Raw genomic sequence first — 16431 nt, forward strand, 5'->3', positions numbered from 1 at the left:
TATGTGTGGTTGTGACATAAAATTTAACAAATTACTTGAAATAAAATATTTTCTTAATACAAATTTATAAATTATTACTTTTCGTAAATTAACTAATCAATATAAAAAATTACTAAATGTATAAATAATTATTTAATATAATGTATTTACAGGCTCTTTCTTTTCGTATTGTTGAACAAGAAACGAAAGTCAATAAAAAGAATATACAAATTTAATCAACATTAATTACACAGTCACACAAAAAAAAGTGGTTGATCCGGCGGACTAGACTAGTCAATCCTGATGTATTTCAACCCGCTGAATCCGAATCTAAAGTCAGAATTGCAAAGTTAGCTCGCATTTTCTAACCTCAAAAAAAAATTTTTTTTAAATATTGGTCCGGTGGGCCAGACTAGTCAATCCTTATGTATTTCGACCCGCTGAATCCGAATCTAACGTCAGAATTGCAAAGTTAGCTCGCATTTCCTAACCTTAAAAAAAAATTTTTTTTTTTAATGTTGGTCCGGCAAATCAGACTAGTTTATTCTTATGTATTTTAACCCGCTGAATCCAAATCCAAGGTCAGAATTGCTGAAATGGCTTATTTTTTCCTGACCTCAAAAAAAAATTTTTTTTAAATGTTGGTCCGGCGGACCAGACTAGTCTATCCTTATGTATTTTGACCCGCTGAATCCAAATCTAAAGTCATAATTGCTGATTTAGCTCATTTTTTCCTAACTTCAAAAAAAATTTTTTTTAGGTTAGGAAATTCGAGCTAACTTTGCAATTCTGACCTTGGATTCGGATTTAGCGGGTTAAAATACATAAGGATTGACTAGTCTGGCCCACCGGACCAATATTTAAAAAAAAATTTTTTTTGTGGTTAGAAAATGCGAGCTAACTTTGCAATTCTGACCTTAGATTCGGATTCAGCGGGTCGAAATACATAAGGATTGACTAGTCTAGTCCGCCGGACCAACCACTTTTTTTTGTGTGCCTGTGTTATTATTATTATGGAAAAGTTATTGAAGAATATTTTACTCGAAAACATGTTTGATTTTTCTAGTATAGTTTATCGTCTAATAACAGTAATAACGACGATAAAGAATTACAAAATATCTTGTTCAGTAACAACACGAGATGAAAGGAGAAACGTACCAAAAATAAAAAACTATTTGGAACACATTCCTAGACAGCACCAGATATCGTGCGAATATTCTACTCTCATACGGAATGTACTGTGATCGTACCGAATATACGTAAAACATTCATATAACGTCTCAGTAGGTCATTTTGGTATATCCTCAAGATTAACTTAGAATATAGCGACTGAACTTCGCAATTCCTACTGAATGTACTGAGATTATATCTAATATACTGAAAACGTCCGTCAAATATCCTGTATATCTCATGTATATCTATCACATATTTCCAAAATATCCGCGTAATATCGAAAGTGAATCACGTCAACACTATCTGTGATCTGTAACGTTACGCATTTTCGTCTGCCGTGTGACGCAGACACGTAAAGTGTAGGGTGTGAACGTGCGAACACGAACTCATGGACAACGTGGTTTTCTCAGGAATTACGCCCAGATAACTCTGGTATGCACATAAGATATAATATAGTAACGTAAACTATAATAATATATATATATATATATATATATATATATATATATATATATATATTATTTAGGTTATAACCTACAATTATCTGAGCATAATTTCCCAAAGCACCCCAGCATATTCAACAGATCCCAGTGAACACATTTTATAGCGGCAATATAACATGGAAGTTACAAGTAATTTAACATTGTTATTCTTGTGATATGTAGGTGCTATATGACATGGAAATAACCTCCCAAACAACACGCATGTCTAAAAGACATCTTTAAGACGTCTTAAAAGAGACGTCTTTGAGACTTTACCAAAAGACGTCTTTATGACGTCTTAAAATCGTCTTATTTTAGACGTCTCTCTTAAGACGTCTAAAATACGTCTTTTTAAGACATATTCTTTGAGACGCCATTTAGACGTCTTTACGACGTCTGAGAAAGACGTTTTTAAGACGTCGAATGACGCACATAACCAAATCTGCCGTGTGATGCGATCAAGTCGATCGACGTGCTTATCCCGTATCAATTTTTGAACTCTTGCACGTATCGCGTGTGTGTTAGGACGTTTTGTCCCGGTTTGCTGTGTAACGCAGCCGAGTGTGGATACGTTAATACAACACAACTTTTTAACTCTCGTACGTATCGCGTGTGTAGGCTGTTATTGGAAATAATTAACCTTTCTGACAACATTTCTGACAACAGTTTTTGACAATTAATAAACCGGACGATAATAGTGTTGCGCTTAAGTTGCTGTAAAATATGTGACTGAATCCAGTATCTCTGTAAAATTCTGTAATTTCCAATCACGAAAACATGAAATAAAATTGAAATATATAATATAAAATTTTTTATTTATAAAAAAACTTATCTTAATAATAAAATAAAAATAATGAAATATAAATATAAAGTATTTTGTTTAAAATAATAAAAAATAAAAAATAATAAACCTAGCTTTTGGAATCCTTGGTGGAAAAATTTTCTACAAAATTCTAAAAAACTACAAAAATTTACAAAAGTGTGTTTCAAATTTAGTTTTTCTGTAAAAACTACAAAAAAATGCCAGAATTGGAACACTTTTGTAAATTTTTGTAGTTTTTTAGAATTTTGTAGAAATTTTTTCGCCAGGGATGTTTAAAATAATTTATTATATAAGACGTCTCAAAAACGTCATAAATAAAAAAAATTAGACGTCTTGTAGACGTCTTAAAAACGTCTTAAATCGGGTCATAAGACGTCTTAAAGACGTCTAAAAGACGTCTTTCTGATAGTTTTATAAGACGTCTTATAGAAATATAAGACGTCTTTTAGACGTCTTTAAGACGTCATAATGTTCTCTGGGCTGTTACGTAATATTTGTTATACGCAAGTGATATAGCTGTTATACATCGTTTTGGCGTTACAGTTATTCAACAAAAATTGTACCCAGTGAACAATACGTTGTCAAAATGATCTCTAAAAGATATCTTGTTTCTGAAAATGATAACATAAAGAGACTTCTAAAAGATAACATAATGATGTCAGAATGTTAACCAATGCGCCGTTTTTTGAGAACAGAAAGATATCATAAAACTGATATCTAAAAGATTTCTTAAATCGGATATCTAAAAAATTTCTTAAATCAGATATCTAAAAAATTTCTTAAATCGTATATCTAAAAGATTTCTTAAATCGGATATTTTTAAACTGCAACTAAAGATAAAAAAATAAAATAAAAATTCATTTTTTTTTTAATTATTTTTATCAACAGTAACATACTAAATTTAGGACAAATTTTTATTGATTAATTAAATTTAAATTAAATTATTTTATTTTATTCTTACTTGCCGCTGGTAGGTTTGAACCCGGAACCTTAGGATGACGAACATTGTACTCTATCTGCTACGCCAATTTGACTTATCGATATGGGTACTTGTTATTGTCTTATACATATAATACCAATATATTATAAACTGACGCAATTGTTGTACCCCTCGTTGTGAGTACGATTTTGGGATCGCTGCCAGAGATCTCGCGAGGAAGGTATTTTGTCACATACACCGTTATTTGTCTTGAACACTTTTATTCTTGTATTCAGTTACAATAGTTAGATCGCGACCCCGCAAGGCAGAGTGTCGCGTCTAGGAACTTGTTGTCCACGACCCCGCAAGGCAGAGTGTCGTGGTTGTATATTTAGTATAAGTTATCTCGGCGATACACGACCCCGCAAAGCAGAGTGTCGTGTGTAGTCTTAGTTTGTCTACTTCGGATTGACCCGATCCTCACCTTCTTTCGCCGGTTTATATATCCGATAATTCGGTAGTTGGATCGAAAGAAGGGGAGGATTGCGTGAGGGCGTAAATCGGTCAGTATTCCAAATTATTGCTTAGACAGCAAGTGCTGTCTAAGGAGCATTGCGCTAATTGTCGAGCGGATTGCGCGAAACCTCGCGCGATGCGCTCGATGCTGACTGCAGCTGACCGACTTACGTCATCGTGTTACTGACACCTTATCGTTATGAGTGTGTCACTCATAACATCCCTCCCCCCTGATAAAAAGAAAATGAGGGGACTGAATTTTCGCTGTTAGCTTAAGGCTGTATCGGGCCTTCGTATATCGGATTGCTTATGAATTTAGTTTTTCTACGCTTATTAACTATTACAATAATAATTACAATACTAATGATTACTATGCTTATTAGTGTTGCTGATCCCATTGGATATGCAATTGTCTCTATAAAGTTAGTATTGTTCGTTTGAGACGTTATTTCGTCCAAACTTTGGCTGAGTGCCGTTAGTTCGTTAGAGTCTTTTATAACTTTTTGTAACTGCGGTACCGACACTGGTTTTAGTCTTCTTTTATCTTCTTCGCGGAGTCGCGAGAGATTGTAGCCGGGCACGTGGGCTACGATCTGGTGTGTTATCTCTTGTTCTGGTGCTCGTAATATGACGAATCTTGAGGTCAGGGAACATCCAGCATTCACTGTTATTTTGCCCGATCGATTGAGGGTATGCTTTTCTTCTTGTTGATCCGTGCAGGTTAGTGTTATCTCCTGCTCTTTTGCCGTCGAAAATATCCAAGCCCTTGGCTCTGTTAGAGCTATCCAGATAGTTTCATTTGTTACAAGGTGTCGGGTTTCGCATTTTTTATCAGTTATTTCTATGTAAGTTTGCACTTCGCAAGGTGCATTTTCTTGCACATGGTAGATAGGCTGACCTTGGTCGCACGTGTAGGTTTCACGTTCCTGTACACATGTGCTTAGTTCGTGTTCTTTCAATACGAGGTAGTGGCGATTAGCTTTGTCAATTCCCAACGTTGGGTGTGTAATTTTCGCTATTGTGAATACGTTGCCATGCTCGTGTACAGGCAGTGGTATCACGTTGACGATATCGTACTCTGGTTGAGTAATCATTGGAAATTTCAGGATCGTATATACGAAGGGGCTGTTGAAATATGCGCTTGTTTTTACATATTTTACGATGGTTCGCCAGTTTCCAAGTTCCACCTTGAAGGGAAAATGCTTTTCTTTTGCCAGCTGTAGAGTGGCTTCATCCAATTCCTGGATTATTTGATCGACAGGCAGTAGGTGCGTCATAATGGTTGCATCCCGTGTGTGTGTGAGGTATTCGATGATGTCCTCCATGTCGTTGGTTAGATCCATTATTATTGCATTGATGAGTGTTAGGTATTCATTGATTTCTTCCCGTAGTAGGGTGTCAGCTTGCTTTTGGCGGATTTGGTTTGCAATTTTGGCCAGCAGATTTTCGTTGTAATTTAGTGTTTGCTCGAGGGATTTCAAGTGCCCTATTGTGCCGTTTATTATCTTTAATTGATTTTTTATGACGTGGTTATTTATCCTTTGATTGTTTTGCAGCATTTTCATCTGCTCTTCTATTCTGCTTGCGTCTTCGGAGTCCATGGTCCCGAACAAGGTTTTTCCTATAGTGCCAATGGCGTTTATTAATCCTCGTTTGCTTCTAGGGTGTTCATACATGGACATTAGCCGTATCATCGTCGCCATGCCTTTTGCGTTTTCTTTACGTAGTATTGTTAGTGTGTTTTGGCACATCCTGTTGGTGCTTCCTGTTGTTTTCTTGCAATATTCTTCCGCTCGTTGGATGTACTCTTGTAGTGCGTGCCATCGATGGCTGATGCTAATAACGTCAGTCTTGATCACTATTTTCCACGTAGATTCTATTAATTGTAGTTTTCCGATCTTTTCAAAGTACATTCCTGGCTCGTGTGCAAATTTTTCAATTTTGCATGGTATGGCGTTTTTTGTTTCCGCTACTCTCGTGCAGCTCCACGTGAGGAGTCCCCTGCAACGATAGTGTAATTTTATGCGGGTTTTTATTTCATTATCACATTTAATTCTATCGCCGTTGATGCGACTTTTTTCAGTCCGCGTCCGTCAGTTCTGTCGTCTTTACGGTCTTTACGTTGTGTTTCGCGTCATGTGTTTCCGAAAGCCTTTGTCTGACGCGTCTACCGTTCGTGACGGTGAAGAGGAGAATCCGGACGTATTTTTTTCTCCTCTCGTTAGTGACATTGAGAGTGATGACGAAGATGATTTCTTCGATGAGTTTTTTGTAGTTGACGACGATTTTGCTGTTTTGACAGCTATGGATTTGTCGACGGTGCTTCCCGCGGATGCTGAGTCTGATTCAGACTCTATTCATAGTGCTGAGACTGTAGTTTTGGTGCCACGATCTTCGGATGAGGAGGCGTCTTCTTTGCCTGAGCAATTGTCCGAGGTGGACGCTTCGGCTTCTCTAGCCGATTTTATCAGTGACCTTGAGTGGGGTCACGAAGAGATTTTTGGATTGGTTATTAGTTTGGACGGTGCCTTGCCCCAGGAAGGAGGGGAACCGGATATTGAGAAAGTCGACTAGCACTTTTTCCATATATACTTTTATAGTGTTTAGTGTAGTTTTAATTAGTGAATAGTGTTCTTATTTGGGCCCTTTCTTGGCGTACTGGTGAGTCTTTCCTTACTTATTTTTATTTTCTTTCATTCTTATGCTTCTATGAACGGTTTCAATCTATTTGCGTGTACGCGTGTCGACGTCCTGCCCTTTTTTATTGTATAATTTGCGTCTGAGTGTTTTTCAGTGATTGCGTAGGGTCCCGTCCATTTCGCGTCTAGTTTTTTAGATCTCCCGCGGCGGAGAGCTTCATCATACAGGAGTACTTTATCTCCTATCTTGTATTTTATTTCTTTAGTAGTTTTATCATAATAATTCTTGGCCTTTTGTTTTTCTTTTTTAACTTTTTCCCTCGCGATCTGGTTCGTTGCCCTTATTTTTTCTCGCAGTTCCTGTGCGTAATCCTCGTAGTTATACGTAGGATTCGGGGGTCTGCTTAGGGCTGTCGGTAGTTCGGCTTGTCTTCCGAAAACTAGTTCAAACGGAGTGAATCCAGTCGCCGTGTGGGGGGTAGTATTATACGTATGCATTGCATACGGGATCCATTCGTCCCAGTCCGTCTGCTCTTTATTTATAAAATGTCGCAGATATTCCGCTAATGTTCGGTGCGATCTCTCAAGGGTGCCGTTGCTCTCAGGGTGGTAAGCAGTGGTTTGGATTTTGTCTATCTTCAGTAGCTTACACGCGTTTTTGAAGATTTCGCTTGTAAAGTTTGTCCCTTGATCTGTCAAGATACATTCAGGTGTACCGTATTCTAGGACAATCTTTGTGACAAACTCCTTGCTTACCGTGTTTGCCTCTTGATTTGGAATCGGCATCGCCTTGCTGAATTTTGTCAGGTGATCTTGGAACGTTAGCAGGTACTTATTTCCATTTGCTGTCTCTGTCAGTGGTCCCACGATGTCCAGAGCGCATTTTTCGAATGGTCGGCTGGGGGTATCCGTAATTACTAACGGTATCTTATTTCTTTTAGATAGTTTGTTTTTCTGGCAGAGTTCGCATTTTTTAATATGTTTTTCTACGTCTGCCGTTATTCCGGGCCAGTTATATTTTAATCGTATCCTTTTTAGGGTTCTTTCGACCCCTTGATGCCCTCCGGTGGGTGCATCATGGTATTCGTATAATATTTTTCGCTTTTCTTCTTCCGTGTAGCTTTGCACGGTCTCATTATTTTTGTTTTCTTCGTTGCTCATGTGTATTTGATTGTGCTCTCCGTCTTCTTTTAACGCGAGCATTTTATCAGCCGTCTCCGTAATGTAAACCTCTGGTTTCACGTTGCGGCTCAACGCATCGGCGTTTGCGTTCGCGCGTCCGGCCTTATGTACGATTTCGTAATCGTATTCTTCCAATTTTAAACGCCACCGGATTAATCTCGATCCAGGGTCGTTTACACTGAATAGCCATACAAGGGGCTTGTGGTCAGTGATAATTTTAAACTTGGTGCCGTATATGTACGGTCTGAAATGCTTGACGGCCCATACTATAGCCAGTAATTCTTTTTCTGTTGTGCTATAGTTTTGTTCTGCACGGTTTAGCACTCGACTCGCATATGCTATGGGGCGGTCTTTGCCTATCGGTCCTTGCGATAGTACGGCTCCCACTGCGTAATCGGAGGCATCCGTTGTTACGTTGAATTCTTTTGAGAAATCCGGATACTGAAGTACCGGTGCGGTCATTAGCTTCTCTTTTAGTATGTCGAAAGCAATCTGTTGCTCTGTGGACCATACGAATTTTTCTGACTTTTTTGTCAGCTTAGTTAGCGGCTTAGCTATCCTCGAAAATTCGTTGATGAACTTTCGGTAATATCCGGCGAGGCCTATGAAAGATTGCACGTCTTTCACCTTCTGAGGTGCCGGGAAATCTTTTATCGCCTGTAATTTGGCGGGATCAGGGGAGATTCCCTCTTCTGAGATTATGTGTCCCAGGTAATTTACTTCTTTCCGCAGGAACTCACATTTGTCCGGCTGCAGTTTTAAATTGGCTTTTCGTAAGCGCTGTAGTACTTCCTTTAGACGTTTATTATGGTCTTCCAGACTTGAGCCATAAATAACTATATCGTCTAGGTACACAAGGCATTTTAGCCCTTGCATTCCCGTGAGTACTGAGTTCATCAGCCTCTGGAATGTTGCAGGTGCATTTTTTAAACCAAATGGCATTCGATTAAATTCGTAATGTCCATATGGAGTGGAGAACGCTGTCTTTTGCTTATCACGTTCTGCCATAGGTATTTGGTGATACCCTGACGCTAAATCTAGCGTAGTAAAATACTTAGCGTTTCCTAGTTGGTCCAAAATTTCTTCGATATTGGGCAATGGAAACGAGTCGCCGATCGTTAGATCGTTTAATTTTCGGAAGTCGATGACTATCCGTAGTCGCGGTTTTCCGCTTGAGTCAGCTTTTTTGGGAACCACTAATAAGGGTGCATTCCACTGACTTGTACTTGCTCTGATTATTCCATCTGTGAGCATCTGCTTCATTTGATTATTTACTTCCTCCTTGTGCTTGGTGGGGAGGCGATACGGCCGTACGTTTACAGGTGCCGTGTCAGCGCGCGTGTGGATCTCGTGTTGCACGGCGGCCGTGCAAGACAGGGGTTCTCCGCTCAGATGGAAGACGTCTTGATAATCTTCGCATAAGCGCAGGAGGGCCTGCCGTTCCTCTGAGTTGAGGTGTTGCGTTCGTAGCATTTGTCAAATCCGCTCCTTCCGAGGGAGGTGAGATTTGTTTTTTGGTTCAGCGACCACGGTGTAAACCTCGTGAGGATTTTTCTCGCTTAAATCCTCTACGGTAACGACCGGTGTGTTGATCCGTATTGTCTTATCAGTGGTATTGATTACACTGATCGGACATGAAAAATTTTTTGGTTTTACAAGGCATCTGCCAATGTAAACCCCTGGAGCTGGTTCCTGGGCCCGTACGACTCCAGTTTTGTTTCGATTAGTCACGGCCCTTACAATTGTTTCGCTGCGAGGTTTTAACACGGTTTGTTGATATGACTTGAATTTCAGAGTAACGTCTCTTATCGTTAACTTTTTCTGGTTATAATCGCACGTTACTTGTTGCTTTCGTAGGAAATCTAATCCTAGGATGCCATCGTATTCTAGCGGAAAATCATCCTTTACTACGTATATCGGATGCTTTATCTTATGCTTGCCTAGCTCTATTGTTGCCTGTATTTTTCCTATGGTGTAGACCTTGTGGCCTGTTATCCCGACGAGGGCTATTCTTTCATGGCGAATTTTGGTTTCGCCTTTTAAATTTTTTACTTTTATTAACGAGAGTGTGGCTCCGGAATCGAATAACATGTCGATTTTTCCTGATTTGGTTTCTCGTATTGAAAGTGTGACTAAGTCGAGTCCGCTATCTTTGTGTGCGTCTCGCTTTACATGCGTAACTTGATACGCGGCGGCGGTGCCCGTCGTGCTCGAGTCATCGTCCGAGCTCTCGTCGCTACTTGCCGTATCGGCATGTTTTATCATTTTGACGGCCTTACTTGTACGCTGTTTAGCGTCCTTTTCTATTTTCCTTTTTGGCTTTGCTTCCGGGCGATCCTCGTCTTTCGGTGGAGGTCGCCCATGCAGGGTCCAGCAGTCGTTTCGGCTGTGGCCCGTTTTCTTGCAGTAACTGCATTGTTGTACTGCTGTATTTACTCGTGGCCGTCCTTCCGGTCGGGGTAATTCGAACCGGTTGGCGTATCTGCTGCTTCGGCAGTCTCTTCCATCGTGCCCGATTTTTCCGCACTTTCCGCAACGGATGATCGGAGCATGGTTATTGCGTTGGGCATTCGGCATATCCCGCCTATTGCCGTTGAGGCGCGTGCTTGCCCCCTTAACTTTTTCTTCCGCACTAGCTCCTGCGATTGCTTCTTGAAGCGTGTTGTACCGTTGGGCTCGAACTAATAGCTTTATTTCTTCGTGTAGCCCTATCTGGTAGTTGTAAAGGGCTTGTTCCTTGATGCTCTCAAGTATCGCCCGCTGCTGTTCTATTGTATGGTTTTTTCCTTCCTCCATGGATTCGTATAACTCCATGGCCAAGTTGTCTACTCTTCGTCCAAATTCTTGAGCGGTTTCGTTTGACTTTTGTTTCAGGGAGTTAAATTCGAGCTGCAAATGGGCGGTGCTGCGCTTGCCCAGATATTCATTTTCTAATTCCCTTTTTAACTGGTCGTAGTTTTCTATATCGCGAGTGTGGAAATCCATCATCGCCTTGCCCTTGAATTTGGTACATAGTATCGCGTCGAGGAGTATGAATTCGTCCGACGGATGTATGTTTTTCATCGCATAGGAGCTGGCGTTTAAAAATTCTCGTACTCGTTCCCTCGAAGTTCCATTAATTTCGGGGATCATATTTCGCGCTTCTTTCAAGCTTAAATTGTAAGTGTTGGTCCCATGCCGATGTCGTACATCTCGGGGTGAGTGCCCATATGACAGGTCTAACGCATGGTTAGTCGGTTGTCGCGTATTTCTAGCCGTTTCTCGCGGCGGCGGCTGTGCTTCGTGTCGGTTTCCAAGCTGGAAACGAAGCTCGCGAATTTCGAATAGCAGGTCATGGAGCATCATATTCTCCATGGGATGCATCGGTCGCCTATGAATTTGTGGCGCCGTCGGTGAACTTCCGCTTTGTTCACTTAAATTATTACGGAGCTCTTGTGCTTCCTCTTCGGGTTCTTCCCGGATTACGCGAGGCGACGCATGTGGTAGGGAGCGTGTCGAAGGTCCCGCTACGTCTGTCCGCGTTGGTGAACGTGTGTCCATATTGTCGTTTATTAGACTAAAGTCTGGTCCCTGTATCGGGAACGCGCGTTCAGTCGTGATATTTGGCGAATTTGCTCGACTATTCAAAAGTCGAAGCGCGTTATCGAATATTTCTTCTAACGCGTCTTGAACAACGTTAAGCGCTGTATCAGTGTTTTGGTCGGACATTTACGTTCGAGTGTAAGCGCGTGTGCTGAGTTCGCGTTTTATTTCGCGGTATCGTATGTCGCGTTGCGCTAGTGCGTTTGCATTCGTATGCCTTTGAAGTACAGTAGCTATCTTAGCTATGTCTTTTTACGGTAATCGCGGTTACCGGGGGTCAACCGATATTTTGCTCTATTTGTGTTACAGTTTTATGTCGTCCTACGCTCGTTTCGCGTTACAATTTAATGTTTGTCGGACTTACATAAGTACGATGAGCTGCATGGTGCGGCGATCAGCTGAGCCTTGTCGCGGTAGGTCTCGGCGTCGTCTCGAGTTTCTCTCTTATCGCTGACGCGCTATGTACGCTCCGGCGTGGCTGGCTTCCTGTACAGCTGATTGCTCGGTGACGCTTGGTTCCTCTTGGATCTTCCTTTTGGCAGTGCAAATCCCACCGCTGCCACCACTGTTGTACCCCTCGTTGTGAGTACGATTTTGGGATCGCTGCCAGAGATCTCGCGAGGAAGGTATTTTGTCACATACACCGTTATTTGTCTTGAACACTTTTATTCTTGTATTCAGTTACAATAGTTAGATCGCGACCCCGCAAGGCAGAGTGTCGCGTCTAGGAACTTGTTGTCCACGACCCCGCAAGGCAGAGTGTCGTGGTTGTATATTTAGTATAAGTTATCTCGGCGATACACGACCCCGCAAAGCAGAGTGTCGTGTGTAGTCTTAGTTTGTCTACTTCGGATTGACCCGATCCTCACCTTCTTTCGCCGGTTTATATATCCGATAATTCGGTAGTTGGATCGAAAGAAGGGGAGGATTGCGTGAGGGCGTAAATCGGTCAGTATTCCAAATTATTGCTTAGACAGCAAGTGCTGTCTAAGGAGCATTGCGCTAATTGTCGAGCGGATTGCGCGAAACCTCGCGCGATGCGCTCGATGCTGACTGCAGCTGACCGACTTACGTCATCGTGTTACTGACACCTTATCGTTATGAGTGTGTCACTCATAACACAATTATATTATTTTTTATAAAAGCAATTAAATTTTGCAAAACATTAGAAATAAATAGCATTAATTTATTTACTTATTAATTTCATATTATTAAATTTATCTTTTTCCATAGCCTTAATAATTTGATGGAAATTGCGATCTATTTTTAGCATTAATAGTTTGAAGCGTTCAAATGGTTAATTAGATGGTTTTTATTATTCTGTTTTTGTTTAGTACATGATAAATTTAGATTTTGTGCATTTTTTGTGCACAGTAATTGTAGGCAAACCGTTATTTTTGAAAACATTATCTTTATGATAATTTTTAAATAATATCAAATGGATTTTTCATTCAAGATATTATAATGTTATCTAATTTATGAGTCAACTACGACGCGCATGGACGGTTCAAAAATCGGACAGCATTGTGATATCTTTTATGAGACATCAAGCTGATATCATTTAGCTAATGTTATAAGGATAACATTTTCAAGAAACTTAAATGAGACTCTTCAATCAGATATTTCAAAGACCTCTTAGTGTTGTCTGATTTCTGAGTCAACTACGACGCGCATGGACGGTTTAAAAATCGGACAGCATTGTGATATCTTTTATGAGACATCAAGCTGATATCATTTAACTGATGTTATAAAGATAACATTTTCAAGAAACTTAAATGAGACTCTTCAATCAGATATCTCAAAGACCTCTTAGTGTTGTCTGATTTCTGAGTCAACTACGACGCGCATGGACGGCTTAAAAATCGGACAGCATTGTGATATCTTTTATGAGTTATCAAGCTGATATCATTTAACTGATGTCATAAGGATAACATTTTCAAGAAACTTAAGTAAAACTTTTCAATGAGATATCTTAAAGACATTTCTTAGTAGACGTCTCTGGTAAATGTTAACATTTTGACATCATTTCCAAGATATCTAAATGTTTTCTTACAAAAGTTCTCTTAAAGTTTTCATTCTGACAAGCGTGTTGTCTGGGTATAATCGTAACATAAGACGTTCGTATCAATGTTATTACGGAACGATGCGTCGCATAGTTGACTCAGAAATCAGACAACATTATAACATCCTGAATGATAGATTTATTTGATAAAAAAAATTATTATAAAGATAATGTTTTCAAAAATAACGATTTGTCTACAATTACTGCGCACAAAAAATGCACAAAATCGAAATTCATCATGGCATGTGCTGAACAAAAACATAATACTATTCAATTTTTCTTAGAATTACGATCTACAGTTAGAGTTAACCATCTAATTAATCATTTGAACGCTTCAAAGATTAGTGGTAAATAGATCGCAATTTCCATCAAATTATTAAGGTTATGGAAAAAGATAAATTTAACAATGAAATTAATAAGTAAATAAATTAATGCTATTTATTTTTAATATGTTTTGCAAAATTTAATTGCTTTTATAAAAAATAATATAGTTGCGTCAGTTTATAACATATAAGTATATGTAGACAATAACAAGTACCCATATCGATGAGTCAAATTGGCGTAGCAGGTAGAGTACAAGGTTCGTCATCCTAAGGTCCCGGGTTCAAACCTAGCAGCGGCAAGTAAAAATAAAATAAAAAATATATTAATTTAAATTTAATTAATTAATAAAAATTTATCGGAGCGGGGAGCGCTCTCCCACCAGACTTGCTGAGTGACGAAGACAACACCTTATTACATATTGTTCTATCCCATAGAAGATGCGGACAGCTCCGCTTACAGAAGGTTGACTCTATCTACTAGTTTACACCGAGCACTTGGTACGCGTATCAAGTAGTGAATTTAAGCTGATCACCCAATGATTAAACACATTCACTAGTTATTTACTATTTGATACGCGTACCAAGTGCTCGGTGTAAACTAGAGGTATATTATATATCTCTATGGTAGGGACATGTCCCATATCGAGTCAGCCGTGCAGATTTTTTTGCGCGGCCATGCTTTGGGCTCACCAATAGTGTTCAAGCATGCGAGTGGGGAAACATAACCAACAAAAATCCATTGTAATGTATAGGAGGGCGAGGGAACGCGTTCAGGTGCAGACGTGTGTTTTCCGGCTATCTGAAAGTTATAGGTCGGATTATCAAATTATAGCAGTATTTAGACCCGCAAACGGCTCTTTTAAGAGCCACGACACGAAGGTAAAGGAGGAAACTCGGGAATTTCCGCCAGGGGCGGAAATTAGAATAACCGGCCAAGAAGAATGGAATAAAGAGGTTAAGTGCGATAGCACAAGAGTTCGACATTCTTTTAAGGATGGTATTTCGAGTGAGTTCCAGATGCGCACAGTAATAAACGGACACAGCAAGCTGAGTGAAACGGACACAGTAACAAACGGACACAGACCAAACGGACACAGTAATAAACGGACACAGTGCGAAACGGACACAGTAACAAACGGATACAGTGCGAAACGGACACAGTAACAAACGGACACAGACCAAATGCGCACAGAGCGAAACGGACACAGTAACAAACGGACACAGTGCGAAACGGACACAGACCAAATGCGCACAGAGCGAAACGGACACAGTGCGAAACAGACACAGACCAAATGCGCACACTGCACATGCGCACAGACCAAATGCATACACGGAAAGTCGCAAACCCATGTGATGCAGTGAATGCTTTGCACGCACACACACACACACACACACACACACGGGGCGGTGCAAGGGGGGCCTTCGGCCCCCCTCCCGCACCCACCCCGTCCAAATCGCTAACCTATGTGGACTTTACTCTGCTTGCAATGTACATGGATTGTATTTGGTCCGTGCGCACGTGCAGTGTGCGCATGTGCAGTGTGCGCATTTGGTCCGTGTGCATTTGGTCCGTGCGCATTTGGTCTGTGTCCGTTTTGCACTGTGTCCGTTTCGCTCTGTGCGCATTTGGTCTGTGTCCGTTTCGCACTGTGTCCGTTTGTTACTGTGTCCGTTTCGCACTGTGTCCGTTTGTTTCTGTGTCCGTTTGTTACTGTGTCCGTTTATTACTGTGTCCGTTTGTTACTGTGTCCGTTTCACTCAGCCTGCTGTGTCCGTTTATTACTGTGCGCATCTGGGACGCTCCCGGTATTTCTACAACGAAAAGGTTTAAGGATCTTATGAAAAGGAAACAGAAATCGAATATAACCAGTATTAAGAGAATAGTGAAAGAAGGCCCGATTGCGGTCTTGGAAGAGATACACAAACAAGTTCTCAATGAATCAGATAACCCAGAGAAGCTTCTAGATCTCGACCTGAATATGACGAAGACAAAGAACAAGGCGACGGAGGAAGAAAGAAGAAGGGATCCTAAGAAAGTGAAGTCAGACATCACAGAGAGAGGACAACCTGAAAGTACATTGATACGAGAGGAGGAGATGGAAGATGTTTCAGCCCACAGCGAGACGTCTCTCACTAAAAATGACGAGAAGAATGTATCTATAGATAAGTCTAAGAACACTAACACTAAGGCTATAATTAAAAAGGAGGTAATAATATTTAAGGCAGGTAAACCGATTCTTTTAGAGAATAGCTCTGAGCTCGGCAGGGAGGATATTAGTGGCGGTAAGAAAAAATTCGATAGGGCACATCGAGGCGAATGCGTAGTTACGGTGACCCTTAATAATGAATGCTGCATAACCAGGGGGCAATCTAACTTCCTGAAAATCATGGACACCATAGCAGAACGTAAACATATCCCAGTTAAAGTCGTTAAGACAGGTTTCAAATCTGCCGACCTATACTTTGACTCGCCTGACAAAGCGAATAATGTACTGAGTGATGTTGGACTTAATGTCAAAGTAAAATGCGATATTATGATTAGAAATGCGTGCGTTAGGGGGGTAGTTTCGAACTGGGACGGTAGCATTTATAGACTGGGCGAAGCAATTAATAACAAAACAAATATAATAAGTATAGAGAGAATGCTTAAGCATAGTTTTAATAGCATCAATAAGAAGTCAACTTTCTGCAATACTAACAATTTCATGATAGTCTTTAAAGGTCGGTCCCTTCCGGACAGTATTAGCCTAT

The sequence above is a fragment of the Monomorium pharaonis genome, chromosome 2 (genome assembly GCF_013373865.1).
Source record: "Monomorium pharaonis isolate MP-MQ-018 chromosome 2, ASM1337386v2, whole genome shotgun sequence".
Taxonomy (NCBI): Eukaryota; Metazoa; Arthropoda; class Insecta; order Hymenoptera; family Formicidae; genus Monomorium; species Monomorium pharaonis.